The following is a 14,546-nucleotide window of genomic DNA, read 5'->3' on the forward strand; positions in this document are numbered from 1 at the left end:
ACCCTGTACAGATTACTTAACTTCCCTAAGCCTCCATCTTTGTGTAAAGGGTGGGGTAGGGGGTAGTGATACCTACATTCTCGAGTATTATGAGAATAAAGTAAAATGAAAAGCATTTAGCACAATGATAGAAGGGCACAGTGACAAGCAGCTGCTACCTTATCAGTTTTGCCTTTGCCTCGTCACCTTCCTTACTTGCTCTTCTTCCACACAGTGAATTTTGCTCTTCCTCCTCAGTTCGTCATTAAGATAGCAAAGCTCACCACAAGGACTGTGTGTAAAGTGTCTTGAGATGACCAGAAAGGTGTATCACTCCACTGAGTGGTTATTTAGTCCTTAGTTTTTTTTTTTGTTGTTGTTGTTCTGTGGAGCAATTTTGCTTGTGCTGCTGTATTTCTGCCTGTGGATGATGGAAGAGTCCAGGCTACTCTTCCGAGCAAGACAGTCCAGTTTCATTCTTGCCTAACATTTTTGCAAGGTCAGTAGGAATGACATTTGAAACCTCATCTAGGTATTTGTTGGATAGTTTTAGAAATCTTAAATGTTTTATTTTGGTTTTGTACTTTGAGGAAACAAAAGTCACATTCTGTTCAGGGTGTGGAGAAGTTAAGAGTAGTAAAAAGAAATTAATAGGTATTTTTGCAAAGATACACTCAGTCATGTCTTTATTTGTCCATAAGAGTTCTAGAGTTATTAGGTCAGAGGGTATATGTTGATCAATGAGTTTGATTCAATGATAAGGCTTTCATAGAAATTGATGGCATTATTGGTTTGGTTATGGGGCTATGTAAACATTCTATTATATGGTACATTTACCACATGGAGTTTATATTTATTTATTACTTTTATTGAAGCATACTGGCATATAACATTGTATAAGTTTCAGGTGTACAACATTATAATCTGTCAACTGTATGCACTACAAAGTGATCACCACTAAATGTCTAGTTACTATCCATATGGTATTTATATGGGAAACTGTATAAATAATGCTAAATTAGGACACATTTGTTCTTTTGCATTTAACTTCACCTTGAGGTCTACTTTTTAAAAAATTGGAACTCAAGATTTTAATTTGTGGGGGAAGTTTTGAAGGATATTTATTGATTGTCACCATGCTATCAATGATGACTGTAACAATAATCATGAAAACTGTATTTAGAAGCATCTAATAAACTCTTTTATGTTCTTTCAAAACCTGTAAAATCAATTCTGAACAGCATATGGAAAGCTAGAGGCAATTATTTGAAAGTGAGACTAAAGCAGGGTGGGATTTCATTTGAGAAAGTGAAATATTAATGAATATCAACATCTTCTTAATTTCTACACCATTGAAACTGTTTATACTAGCGTGTAATACAAAAAATATGATGTCATATTTAATAAAAAGGTCACACTTCACATTATTTCCTTTTTTATCACAAAACAAGTCAGCTGTAATAACTTCTGATGCTTATTTTTAGCTACTTTAGAATGATTTAAATGATAAATTTTCATTTTTAATGTTTATATATTTATTTTGAGAGAGAGAGAGAGAGAGAGAGAGAGAGAGAGCGCACATAAGTGGGGAAGGGCAGAGAGAGAGAGAGAGAGAGAGAGAGAGAGAGAGAATTCCAAGCAGGCTCTGTGCTGTTAACACACAGATGTGGGGCTTGATTCCATGAACCATGAGATCATGACCTGAGCCAAGATCAAGAGCCAAATGCTTAACTGACTGAGCCACCCAGGTGCCCCAAAATAATAAGTTTTCTATTATGTTATCAACATTTGTTACAGGGGCGCCTGGGTGGCTCAGTCAGTTGAGCGTCTGACTTTAGCTCAGGTCATGATCTAATCACTGGTAAGTTTGAGCCCCGCACCTGGCTCTGCACTGACAGCTCAGAGCCTGGATCCTGCTTCAGACTGTCTCCCTCTCCCTCCACCCCTCCCCTGCTCGTGCTCTGTCTCTCTCTGTCTCTCTCTCTCTCAAAAATAAATAAACATGAAAAGATATTTACAAATAGACCTTTAACAAAAGCCTCCAGCAGTGTTATACTAGGCCTCTACTCCTATTTGATAGGCCAACTTCTATCATGTGTGATTCGGTGAAAGCTGGGAGGAATAGCAATATAGATGGTGGAGAGTTGGAGGTTAAGGAGATAAAAATGAATATTAATGAGTATTATTTTCTATTTATATCTCCTTAACATTTACTATCCTATGTGAGGGTTATATTCCATAATATTAAGATATACCAAATAATATGTTTATTATTCTATATATTTATAAATCCTTTATTTTTTAAAATATTGTTTTAATGTTTATTTATTATGAGAGAGAGAGAGAGAGCAGGGGAAAGGCAGAGAGAGGGAGAGAGAGAGAATCCCAAGCAGGCTCCGTGCTGTCAGCATGGAGTCCAACATGGGGTTCAATCTCACAAACTGTGAGACCATGACCTGAGCCAAAATTAAGAGTTGGATGCTTAACCAACTGAGCCACCCAGGAACCCCTATATATCCTTTAAAAATACTTTATTATCATCTGAATTTTCTCTATGACATAAGCATTAAAGGTATAATTTAAAATTTTTCACATAGTTGAGCAATTTTAGAGGCTGCTTTTGTTATTTCTCACATCACAAGGTGAAAATATAGGTTATATAGATTTTATGCCTTTCTGATACTTAATTTTTCTTACTTAAGCAATTCTTTATATATATATAATATATATATAATAATTATATATATTATATATATTATATATTGTCAAGTTAGCTAGCATAACAGTGTATATACAGTGTGCTCTTGATTTGGGGGGTACATTTCTGTGATTCATCACTTACATACAACACCGAATGCTCATCCCAACAAGTGCCCTCCTCAGTGCCCATCACCCATTTTCCCCTCTCCTCTGCCCCCCCACCCAAAGCCTCAGTTTGTTCTCTGTATTTATGAGTCTCTTATGGTTTGCTTCCCTTTCTGAAACTATTTTTTCCCCTTCCCTTCCCCCATGGTCTTCTGTGAAATTTCTCAAGTTCCACATGAGTGAAAACATATGATGTGTGTCTTTCTCTGACTGACTTATTTCGATTGGCATAATACCCTCCAGTTCCATCCACATTATTGCAAATGGCAGGATTTCATTCTTTCTCATTGCCAAGTAGTATTCCATTGTGTATATATACCACATCTTCTTTATCCATTCATTAGTTCATGGACATTTGGGCTCTTTCCATAATTTGGCTGTTGTTGAAAGCACTGCTATAAACATTGGGGTACATGTGCCCCTGTGAATCAGCACTCCTGTATCCTTTGGATAAATTTCTAGTAGTGCTATTGCTGGATTGTTGGGTAGTTCTATTTTTAACTTTTTTGAGGAACCTCCACACCGTTTTCCAGAGCAGCTGCAGCAGCTTGAATTCCCACCAAGAGTGCAAGAGGGTTCCCATTTCTCCACATCCTCACCAACATGTGTTGTTTCCTGAGTTGTTAATTTTAGCCACTCTGACCAGTGTGAGGTGGTATCTCAGTGTGGCTTTGATTTGTATTTCCCTGATGATGAGTGATGTTGAGCATTTTTTTCATGTGTCAGTTGGCCATCTGGATGTTTTCTTTGAATAAATGTCTATTCATGTCTTCTGCCCATTTCTTCCCTGGATTATTTGTTTTTTGTGGGTTGAGTTTGGTAAGTTCTTTATAGATTTTGGATACTAATGCTTTATTCAATATGTCATTTGCAAATATCTTCTCCCATTCTGTCGGTTGCCTTTTAGTTTTGTTAATTATTTCCTTTGTATTGCAGAAGCTTTTCATCTTGACGAGGTCCCAATAGTTTATTTTTGCTTTTAATTCCCTTGCCTTTGGAAACGTGTCGAGCAAGAAGTTGTTATGGCTGATGTCAAAGGGGTTGTTGCTTGTATTCTCCTCTAGGGTTTTTATGGTTTTGTCTCACATTTAGGTCTTTCATCCATTTTGAGTTTATTTTTGTGTATGGTGTAAGAAAGTGGTCCAGGTTCCTTCTTCTGCATGTTGCTGGCCAGTTCTCCTAGCACCATTTGCTAAAGAGACTGTCTTTTTTTCATTTACCTAGGCAATTCAAAAATATTAATAGATATGGATTTAGTAAGAAAAAAAAACAAACAAAAAAACCCAGTGACTCTTCCATCTTGTCATTAAATTTTTACTATTACAAAGTTATTTGTCATTTATTATTTGATGTAGCTTTAAAAATTCTGTTTTATCATTATTCTTAATGTGATATCTACTAAACCTGGTATTATAAACTGATGAGGTTTTCAGGTACAATTATATTTTCCATTTTTAATCTCTTTTTCTTCAGAATATGTTGTTACTATGTTGTTTGGAATAGACACATGTGATATTGTTAGGTAGTGTCTTCTTGAATATGACTTTATATATGAAGTTATTTGTTTATTAATTTGTCCTAACTTTTTGCCATAGTAGAAAACTCCAGATTTTTTCTTTTTGTATTTGCACAGGTACAAAAGACTTTAAATTATCACTTAACTTTTAGCCACTTATATTTTAATTTTAAGTATGTCTCATATAGGCCTCAGCTTGTTAAATTTTATTTTTATGCCAGTGACCTATACCTTATATTGGGGTTTAGTTCATTTACCTTAAAGATTTTAATTGATAACTTTCTACCACTTCCTGTTTTCTCCTATTGTTATCTTCTTTTATTCCATTTTATAATATTTCTGTAGCAGATTACAAACTTTTTAAAAAAGTTTCTTTAAATTCCAATTAGTTAACCTACAGTGCAATATTAATTTCAGGTGTACAGTTTAGTGATTCCATATTTACATATAACACCCAGTGCTCAACAAGTTCCCTCTTAATCCCCATCACCTATGAACCCATCCCCCCACTTACCTCCCCTTTGGTAGCCATCAGTTTGTTCCCTATAGTTAAGAGTCTGCTTCTTGGGTTGCTCTCTCTTATTTCTCCCAATGCTTGGTTGTTTTGTTTCTTAAATTCCACATATGAGTGAAATCATATGGTATTTGTCTTTCTCTGATTGACTTATTTTGCTTAGCATAATACTCTCTGGATCCATCTATATTGTTGCAAAATGCAAGATTTCATTTTTTTTTTCATGACTGAGAAGTAATAATCCATTTATTTATCCATTTATCAGTTGATGGGCATTTGGGCTCTTTCCATAATTTGGCTATTGTAGATAATGCTGCTGTAAACATCAGGCTGCATGTATCCCTTTGAATCAGTGTTTTTTTATACTTTGGGTAAATACCTAGTAGTGCAATTGCTGGATGGTAGGGTAGTTCTATTTTTAAGTTTCAAGGAATCTTCATACTGTTTTTCAGAGTGGCTGCAACAGTTTGCATTCCCACCAACAGTGTAAGAGGGTTCCCCTTTCTCCACATCCTCATCAACACCTGTTGTTTCTTGTGTTGCTGCTTTTAGCCAATCTGACCGGAGTGAGGTAATGTCTTATTGTGGTTTTGATTTGTATTTCCCTGATGATGAGTAATGTTGAGCATCTTTTCATATGTCTGTTAACTATCTGGATGTCTTCTTTGGAGAAATGTCTATTCATGTCTTCTGACCATTTCTTCACTGGATTATTTGTTTTTTGGGGGTTGAGTTTGGTAAGTTCTTTATAGATTTTGGATACTAACCCTTTATTCAATATGTCATTTGCAAATATCTTCTCCCATTCTGTCAGTTCCCTTTTAGTTTTGTTGATTGTTTCCTTCACTGTGCAGAAGCTTTTCATTTTGATGAAGCCCCAATAGTTTATTTTCGCTTTTGTTTCCCTTGCCTCAGGAGACGTATCTAGTAAGAAGTTGTTACTTCCTGTATTACTGCCTGTATTCTCCTCTAGAATTTTAATGGTTTCATATCTCACATTTAGGTCTTCAACCCATTTGGAATTTATTTTTGTGTATGGTGTAGGAAAGTGGTCCAGTTTCATTCTTCTGCATGTTGCTATCCAGTTTTCTCAACACCATCTGTTGAAAGGATTTTTTCCCTGTAGATATTCTTTCCTGCTTTGTTGAAGGTGAATTGACCATATAGTTGTGGGTTCATTTCTGTATTTTCTATTCTGTTCTATTGATCTATGTATCTCTTTTTTGTGCCAGTACCATACTGTTTTGATCATGACAGCTTTGCAATATATCTTGAAGTCTGGAATTGTGATGTCTCCAGTTTTGCTTTTCTTTTTCCAGATTGCTTTGGTTATTCGAGTTTCCATACAAATGTTATGATTGTTCTAACTCTGAAAAATACTGTTGCTATTTTGATAGGGATTGCATTAATTGAATAGATTGCTTTGGGTAGTGTAGACATTTTAATATTTGTTCTTCTGATCCTTGAGCACGGAATGTCTTTCCATTTCTTTGTGTCCTCTTCAATTTCTTTCCTCAGTGTTTTATAGTTTCAGAGTACAAGTCTTTCACCACTTTTATTAGGTTTATTACTAGGTGTCTTATGGTTTGGGGTGCAATTGTAAATGGGACTGATTCCTTAATTTTTCTTTCTGCTGCTTCATTATTGGTGTATAGAAATGCAACAAATTTCTGTACATTGATTTTGTATCCTGGGACTTTACTGAATTCATCCATCAATTCTAGCATTCTAGAATTCTTTGGTGGAGTCTTTCTGGTTTTCTATATAGAGTATCATGTCATCTGAAAATAGTGAAAGTTTGACTTCTTCCTTGCCAGTTTGGATGCCTTTTATTTCTTTTTGTTGTCTGATGCTGAGGCTAGGACTTCCGGCTTCCAGCACTATGTTGAACAATAGTGGTGAGAGTGGACATCCCTGTCTTGTTCCTGACCATAGAAGAAAAGCTCAGTTTTTCCCCAATGAGGATATTAACTATGGGTTTTTCATATATGACCTTTATTATGTTAAGGTGTATTTCCTCTAACCCTACTTTATTGAAGGTTTTTATCATGAATGGGTGTTGTATTTTGTCAAATGTTTTTTCTGCATCTATTGAAATGATCATATGGTTCTTATCCTTTCTTCTACTCATTGATTGATTTGTGAATATTGATCCACCTTGCAACCCAAGAATAAACCATGATCATGATGAATGATTTTTTAATGTACTTTTGGATTTGGTTTGCTAGTATTTTATTGAGAATTTTTGCATCCATGTTCATCAGGAATATTGGCCTGTAGTTCTCTTAAGTGGAGTCTTTATCAGATTTTGGTATCAGGGTAATGCTGGCCTCATATAATGAATTTAGATGTTTTCCTTCCCTTTTTAATGTTCTGGAATAGTTTGAGAAGCATAGGTATTAGCACTTCCTTCAGTGTTTGGTAGAATTTGTTTGTGAAGCCATCTGGCCCTGGACTTTTGTTTGTTGGGAGATTTTTGATTACTGATTCAATTTCTTTGCTGGTTATCAACCTATTCAAGTTTTCTATTTCTTCCTGTTTAAATTTTGGTAGTTTATATGTTTCTAGGAATTTATCCATTTCTTCCAGGTTGTCCAATTTGTTGGCATGTAGTTTTTGATAATATTCTCTTGTAATTGTTTTAGTTCTGTGGTGTTGGTCCTCTCTCATTAGTGATTTTATTTATTTGGGTACTTGTGCCTTTTCTTTCTGATAAGTTTGACTAGAGGTTTATCAATTTTATTAATTTTTTCAAATAGTAGGCTCTTATTTTCATTGATCTGTTCTGTGGGTTTTTTTAGTTTCCATATAATTTATTTCTGCTCTCACTTTATTGTTTCCTTCCTTCTGCTGGCTTTGGCTTTGTTTGTTGTTGTTCTTCTAGCTCCTTTAGGTGTAAGGTTGAGTTTTGTATTTTAGATTTTTCTTGCTTCTTAAGGTAGGCCTGTATAGCTATATACTTCCTCTTAGGACTACTTTTGCTGCATCCCAAAGGCTTTGAAACATTGTGGTTTCATTTTATTTCTTTCCATGTATTTTTTTAAGTTCTTCTTTGAGTTCCTGGTTGACCCATTCATTGCTAAGTAGCATGTTGTTTAACCTCAATGTATTTGTAGTCTTTCTAATTATTTTTTGTGTGTGGTTTACTTTAAGTTTCATAACATTGTGGTCAGAAAATATGGATGGTATGATTTCAGTCTTTTTGTGTTTGTTGAAGCCTGATTTGTTACCTAGTATTCTGGAGAACATTCCATGTGCAATTGAAAAGAATGTGTATTCTCCTATTTTAGGATGTAATGTTGTGAATATATCTGTTTAGTCCATCTGGTCCAGTGTGTCATTCAAAGCCATTGTTTTCTTGTTGATTTTCTCTTTAGATGATGTGTCCATTGATATAAGTGGGCTGTTAAAGTCCCCTACTATTATTGTATTATTACAAATTAGTTCCTTTATGTCTGTTATTTTTTAAAAATTTTTTAATGTTGAGCATCTGGGCAGCTCAGTTGGTTAAGTGTCCAACTTTGGCTCAGGTCATGATCTCACAGTTTGTGAGTTTGAGCCCCACGTTGGGCTCTGTGTTAACAGCTCGGAACCTGGAGCCTGTTTTGGATTCTGTGTCTCCTTCTCTCTCTGCCTGTCCCCCACTGGTGCTCCATCTCTCAAAAATAAATAAATGTAAAAAAATATTTTTAATTTTTTAATGTTTATTTTATTTTTGAGAGAGAGACAACGTGAGTGGGGGAGAGGCAGAAAGAGAGGGAGACACGGAATCTGAAGCAGGCTCCAGGCTATCAGCACAGAGCCCAACGGAGGGCTTGAACTCACAAACTGCAAGATCATGACCTGAGCCAGAGTTGGACACATAACCAAGTGAGCCATCCAGGTGCCCCTCCTTTATGTCTGTTATTAACTGTTTCATGTATTTGGGTGCTTTCATGTTACATGCATAAATATTTACAATTGTTAGATCCTCTTGTTGGATTGTCCCCTTTATTATTATATAGTACACTTCTTCGTCTCTTGTTACAGTCTTTGGTTTAAAATCTATTTGGTCCCATTTAAGTATTGCTACTCTGGCTTTCTTTTGGCATCCATTTGCATGAAAAATGTTTCTCCATCCCCTTACTTTCAATCTGCATGTGTCTTTAGGTCTAAAATGAGTCTCTTGTAGGCAGCATATAGATGGGTCTCATTTTTTATCTATTCTGACACCCTGTATCTTTAGATTGGAGCATTTAGTCCATTTTCATTCAGGGTAATTATTGATAGATATGTGTTTAATGACATTTTATTACTTGTTTTATTGTTTCTGGAGATTTTCTCTGTTCCTTTCTTTTTTTTCCCCTTGTGTTCCTTTCTTTTCTTTGTCACTTTTGGTCTTTGCTTTATACTCAAAAAGTCGCCTTCAATATTTTTTGCAGGACTGGTTTAGTGGTCACAAACTCCTTTAGTTTTTGTTTGTCTGGGAAACTCTTTAACTCTCCTATTCTGAAGGATAGCCTTGCTGGGTACAGTATACTTGGCTGCAGATTTTTCCCATTCAGCACATTGAAACAGTCATGCCACTCTCTTCTGGCTTGCCACGTTTCTGTTTAGAAATCTGCAGTTAGCCTTATGGTCTTCCATTGTAAGTTCAGGACTTCTTTTATCTTGCTGCTTTTAAGATTTTTTTTCTTTATCACTATATTTGGCAAATTTAATTATAATATGTCTTGGTGTTGGTCCTCCCCCCCACCCCCGACTTTTTTTTTTATTTTTATGGGAGTTCTCTATGCCTCCTGGATCTGGATGTCTGTTTCCTTCCCCATATTAGGGAGTTTTCAGCTATTATTTCCTGAAATAAATTTTCTGCCCCTCTTTCTCTCTCTTCTTCTTCTTTTTATAAAAATAATGTTTATTTATTTATTATGAGGGAGACAGAGAGAGCATGAATGTGGGAAGGGCAGAGAAAGAGGGAGAGAGAATCCCAAGCAGGCTCCATACTCAATGTGGAGCCCAATGCGGGGCTCAGTCTCACAGCTGTGAAATCAAAACCTGAACCAACATCAAGAGTTGGATGATTAACTGACTAGTCACCCCGGCGCCCCTCTCTCTTTTTCTACTGAGGTTCCTATGGTATGAATGTTATTACATTTGATGGAGTCAGAGTTCCCTAAGTCTATTCTTGTGTTCCATTACTCATCTTTCTGTCTTTTGTTCAGCTTCATTGTTTTTCCATTATTTTGTCCTCTATATCACTTATTCATTCCTCTTCTTCTTCCAGCCTTGGATTCATTGCACCAAACCTATTTTCAATCTCAGTTATTTTTCATTTCTTTTTTTAACTATTCTTTCTTTAAATTTTTTTAATGTTTTATTCATTTTTGAGAGAGAGAGACAGAGTGAGCAGGGAAGGAGCAGAGAGAGAGAGGGAGACACAGAATCTGAAACAGGCTCCAGGCTCTGAGCTGTCAGCACAGAGCCCAATGCGGTGTTTGAACTCTGAATGGCGAGATCATGACCTGAGCCCAAATCAGACATTTAACTGACTGAGCCACCCAGGTGCCCCTATATTTTTTATTTATAACTGATTCTTTTAACATTATTTTATCTCTGTTGTATCTCCCTCAAGTCTTCCATTCTTTTCTCAAGCCCAGTGAGTATCCTTATAATTGTTGTTTTAAATTCTCCATGAGGCATATTTCTTATATCTAGTTTGATTAGATCTCTGGCTAGACCTTATCTTGTTTTTTCATTTGGGATGAATTCCTCCTTCTGGGCATTTTGTCTAAGTTTCTGCCTTCTCTGTTAGAAAAGCCCATTATGTTTCCCTCTTCTAAGAGTAATGGTTTTATGAAGATGCAGTCATATAGTGTCCAGGGCTTAGTGCTTGATTGAGTGTCTCTGGTGTGTGCTGCGTGAGCTCTGCTGTTTGGCTGCTCTATCTTTCAGGCCAGTCATCTGCAGAGGCACTCCTTGCCTGCAGTGGGCAGTGTTTGTTCCTTGGCCAGAATGTGGCAGATTTTAACTAGGTGTGCTCTGGTCTGCTTATGAAATGGGACCTGACACCACCTCCACCAGAACTGAGGCCCCTCAGAACTCTCTAGTTGGGAGATGTGTAGGTAGGGGTTTGTGCTGGTCTTCTGGGGAAGGGGCCCACTATGCTAGGACTGAGGCAAGCTTGACTGAGAAGGGCAGTCTCACCATAGTAGAGGGGTGTGGCACTTGGTATAAGCAGGTTATGCCTAATAAGTAGCTAATGTGGGCACTGCCCTGCTTCCTTTAGGTGGTTCTGAGTTTATGCTGAGGGGCAAGGGAGAGAAATGGCACCAGCCAGCTCCTTTGTCCCTGAAGAAGCATCTCTGTGCTACTTCTCAAGGAAACACTCCAAGAAGAGCAAATAATCTCCCTAATGTGTACCCCAGTCATTCTTCAGATCACTGTTTCCACACTGTCTCCAGGTTGTTTGTTGCCTTCTCTTTCAGGAGCAGGGCAGTGCCTTTAGCGATCTATCCCAGCCAAGCCCACCAACCTTTAAACATCCTGTCTTTAAGCCCCATTGGTTGTAAGAGCTCACGAAAATCAGCTCCTCTCCCACCCAATGGCTTTTTCCCAGTCAATGGCTTTGGAGAGAGGTCCTCCTCGTGCATTCCCCTGTGTGCTCACCTTTCTCTGAGACCATGGCCCCTTCCCCTCCACAGCACCTTTGATCCTTTTCTCCCACAAACCACATCTCCACCCTTCCTACTTTCTTCAATGTTTCTTCTCTCCCTTTAGTTGTGGAGTTTGTTCTGTCATTCTTCAGGTTGATTTATAGGGTATTTAGAATGATTTGATAGTTATATAGTTGTGTTCGTGGGACAAGATGAGCGTAGGGCCCTTCTACTCTGCTGCCATATTGTCTGATACCTGATTTTAAAGGTTTTATTTCCAAATGAAAAGATTATCTACCAATCTGATTACCTATTTTTAACAACAATACATTTTGACACATTTGTCATCATTAGTTTTAATATACACTTCAACTAAATAAATTAACCTTTATCATTGTTTTGGAGGTGACATGAAATCTAAATTCTGTGCTGGCATTTCCATTGGCATAGCCTGGAACACTTTATAAAATATTTATATGCATCTCAAAATGAGGCCTAATTTTACATGGTATTTCTAACCATTCCTTTTATTAATTTTGCAGTCCACTGGTTCTTAATAGTTATCTGTCATTTCATTCTTCTCACTGGAGTATTTCCATCAAATTTTTTCCAGGGTTTTGAGGTTTTCTTTCATTTTCAAAAGCTATCTTTTGTCTTCAAAGACAAAAATGATCTTTGTTGGATTCTGTTCTTTTATAATGCCTCCTTTTCCCTTAGCTTTGGGTTGATGTCCCTTGAAGCCTGCCTTGTGCCTCAAGGCTGAGCATCAGGGCATTCTTACCTTTATAGTAAGATGGAGCCTGTTTTTTGAGGCCACCAATCTCTAGAAAATTAAGATGCATGGTCAAACAGATAGTTAGATGAGAGCAAGTGTAATCCTCACACCAGAGTGCTCTCAACTCACCAAGCAATGATTTCTATCATATGTTCTGCCATCAGTAAGGAAGTGGTCCTACACTCCTTTGATCTCCAACTTACTGTTCTCCAAACTGTGCCATCTTAGCTGCCCAAGGGCTTGTGTTATGGCTTCTTATCATCTGATGGCCTGAAAAAAAATTCTTCCCTTTTATTGGTGGATCTCAAGGCAAAATTAATACATTAGGTCATTCATTTATCAGGCCTTTCCCTCAACTCCTAAGAATCCAGACATATACAAGTTATAGGAGTAAAAATACTCCTTAGAAGGGGGCTCTGGAGGAAATTTGACCTTTGACTTCTCCATATGAGTTTATCCCGGTGTCTACACTCAGGTTACACAATCCATAGAGTGCAATAAAAATATCCCATTAATCACGTCTTTATCTTCTTTTATGCCTTTCTACTCAAGACCTCATATTCTTTTGTTCATGTGTGTCAGACTTTAAAAATGTAACAAGTAGGTACCCAGGTATATTTCAGTGAAGACTGTTTCCAACTGACTTTTCATATTTGTTCAAGATATCTGTATTGTAATTTGATTTCTTGACAGTCCATAAGATTATCTTTAATTTATTCCCTAAGTAAAATTCCACTTTATTTACATTTTTATTTCCTTTAATACATCAATTATTCTCAAATTGGTTATCCTGGTTTTTACCCTGGTTTGTAGGTTTCTTTTCTTTGTCATTGCTGTGTACCCTTGATGTACTTTCATTTGTTCTGTTATTGTCTTTTCAATATCACAGGTTCTTCGTTCTTGATGTCAGTTATGCTCATAATGGTCTTCTCTGATGCTTGACTGCTTTTATAGGATTTATAGATTTCATACAGTTTTTAATAGAATCTTTGCACCTTGTTTGGGTAAAAATTATTTCTTCTTTTAAAGTAGTGGGAATAAATTGCTCTCCAATCACATAAGCAGCTTTCAGACAATGGATGTTTTGTCTAGCTTCCTGTCCCTTTAGTAGTTGCCCTACTAATAAAATGTGGATTTTCAAAAATATTATTTTTGTTCTATATAACTTGTTGACATTTGCTCTTACAGTTTCCTTTTTCAAATAATATCTTCTTGCAAGTTTTTCTCTGAGTTTCCTTCTCTTTTGGATTCTCTTTACCTAAATTTAGCTAAGAGGTCATTTACTTTTCAGTCTGTCCAAGAAGTTCTCTCTTTTGCTTTAACTAAACTGAGGAGAAAAAAACCCAAGACATTGTGGTACGCTTATGTAAAAAGGCAGAGTGCTTGCCACCCCCAATTCATTTTTCCATCATCTTCATCTTAAATTCATTTATATACTAACTGTAGAATAATCCCTGCCACCATATTACTTAAACAAAAGGGTTGAAATAATAATAGTGGCAATAATACTTATGAGAATTTGTCAATGATTAAAAAGTATGCAATGGTAGAGTGCTTTCCTATCTTGCATGGTATATTGGATAGACAAATTGTCCACATTTACAAATGAGTAAACTTAGTTTCAGGGAAGTTCAGTGACTTGCTCTTGGTCACTTAGCAAAGCCAAACCAGTTATATAAATTTTGGCTATAAAGTTTGAGGATCCTGATTTCTAAATTAATGCTAAGCCTTTCAACTAAGCAGAAAAATTCTTTTTGTCTAAGTTTTTATTTAAATTCTAGTTATCATACAGTGCAATATTAGTTTCAGGTATACTATAGTTAAGAGTCTGTTTCATTGTTTGCCTCTCTCTCTTAATTTTTCCCCATGCTTGATTGTTTTGTTTCCTAATTCCACACATTAGTCAAGTCATATGGTATTTGTCTTTCTCTGACAGACTTATTTTGCTTAGTATTATACTCTCTAGCTCCATCCATATCATTGCAAATGCCAGTACATACTTTTTTATGAATACAAATAAAATATCTTATATAAATATATATACACACCATATCTTCCTATTGTTTTTTCTCAGATCTATGTTTAGGGTTTAGATTAAGCTTATAGTTAGAAATAGGGTTGGGGTTTGAGGTTTATGGTTTAGGGTTCTGGTTAGTGTTAGGGTTAGGGTTGGGGTATGTGCCTGGTCTCCTGCAGTTCAGAGGCCTCTTCAGAGAATAAAACCCTAGACTTCTAAGCAGAAAAAATTCTTAGTCCAGTAAGAGA

The 14,546-nt window shown here is 36.4% G+C and overlaps 1 long non-coding RNA gene across 1 annotated transcript in view; it reads left to right on the top strand.

Annotated features, from left to right (window-relative positions):
• Nucleotides 1-277: 277 nt before the first annotated feature.
• LOC147579241 (uncharacterized) overlaps nucleotides 278-14,546 on the top strand; it is a 91,219-nt gene continuing 76,950 nt past the window's right edge. Inside the window, exon 1 of the long non-coding RNA XR_015253150.1 lies at nucleotides 278-478. This is a non-coding gene — a long non-coding RNA (uncharacterized LOC147579241). The remainder of the gene's footprint in view (nucleotides 479-14,546) is intronic.

This window comes from Puma concolor, chromosome B4 (assembly GCF_028749965.1).
Source record: "Puma concolor isolate L17-30 chromosome B4, mPumCon1.1.hap2, whole genome shotgun sequence".
In the NCBI taxonomy this organism is placed as follows: Eukaryota; Metazoa; Chordata; class Mammalia; order Carnivora; family Felidae; genus Puma; species Puma concolor.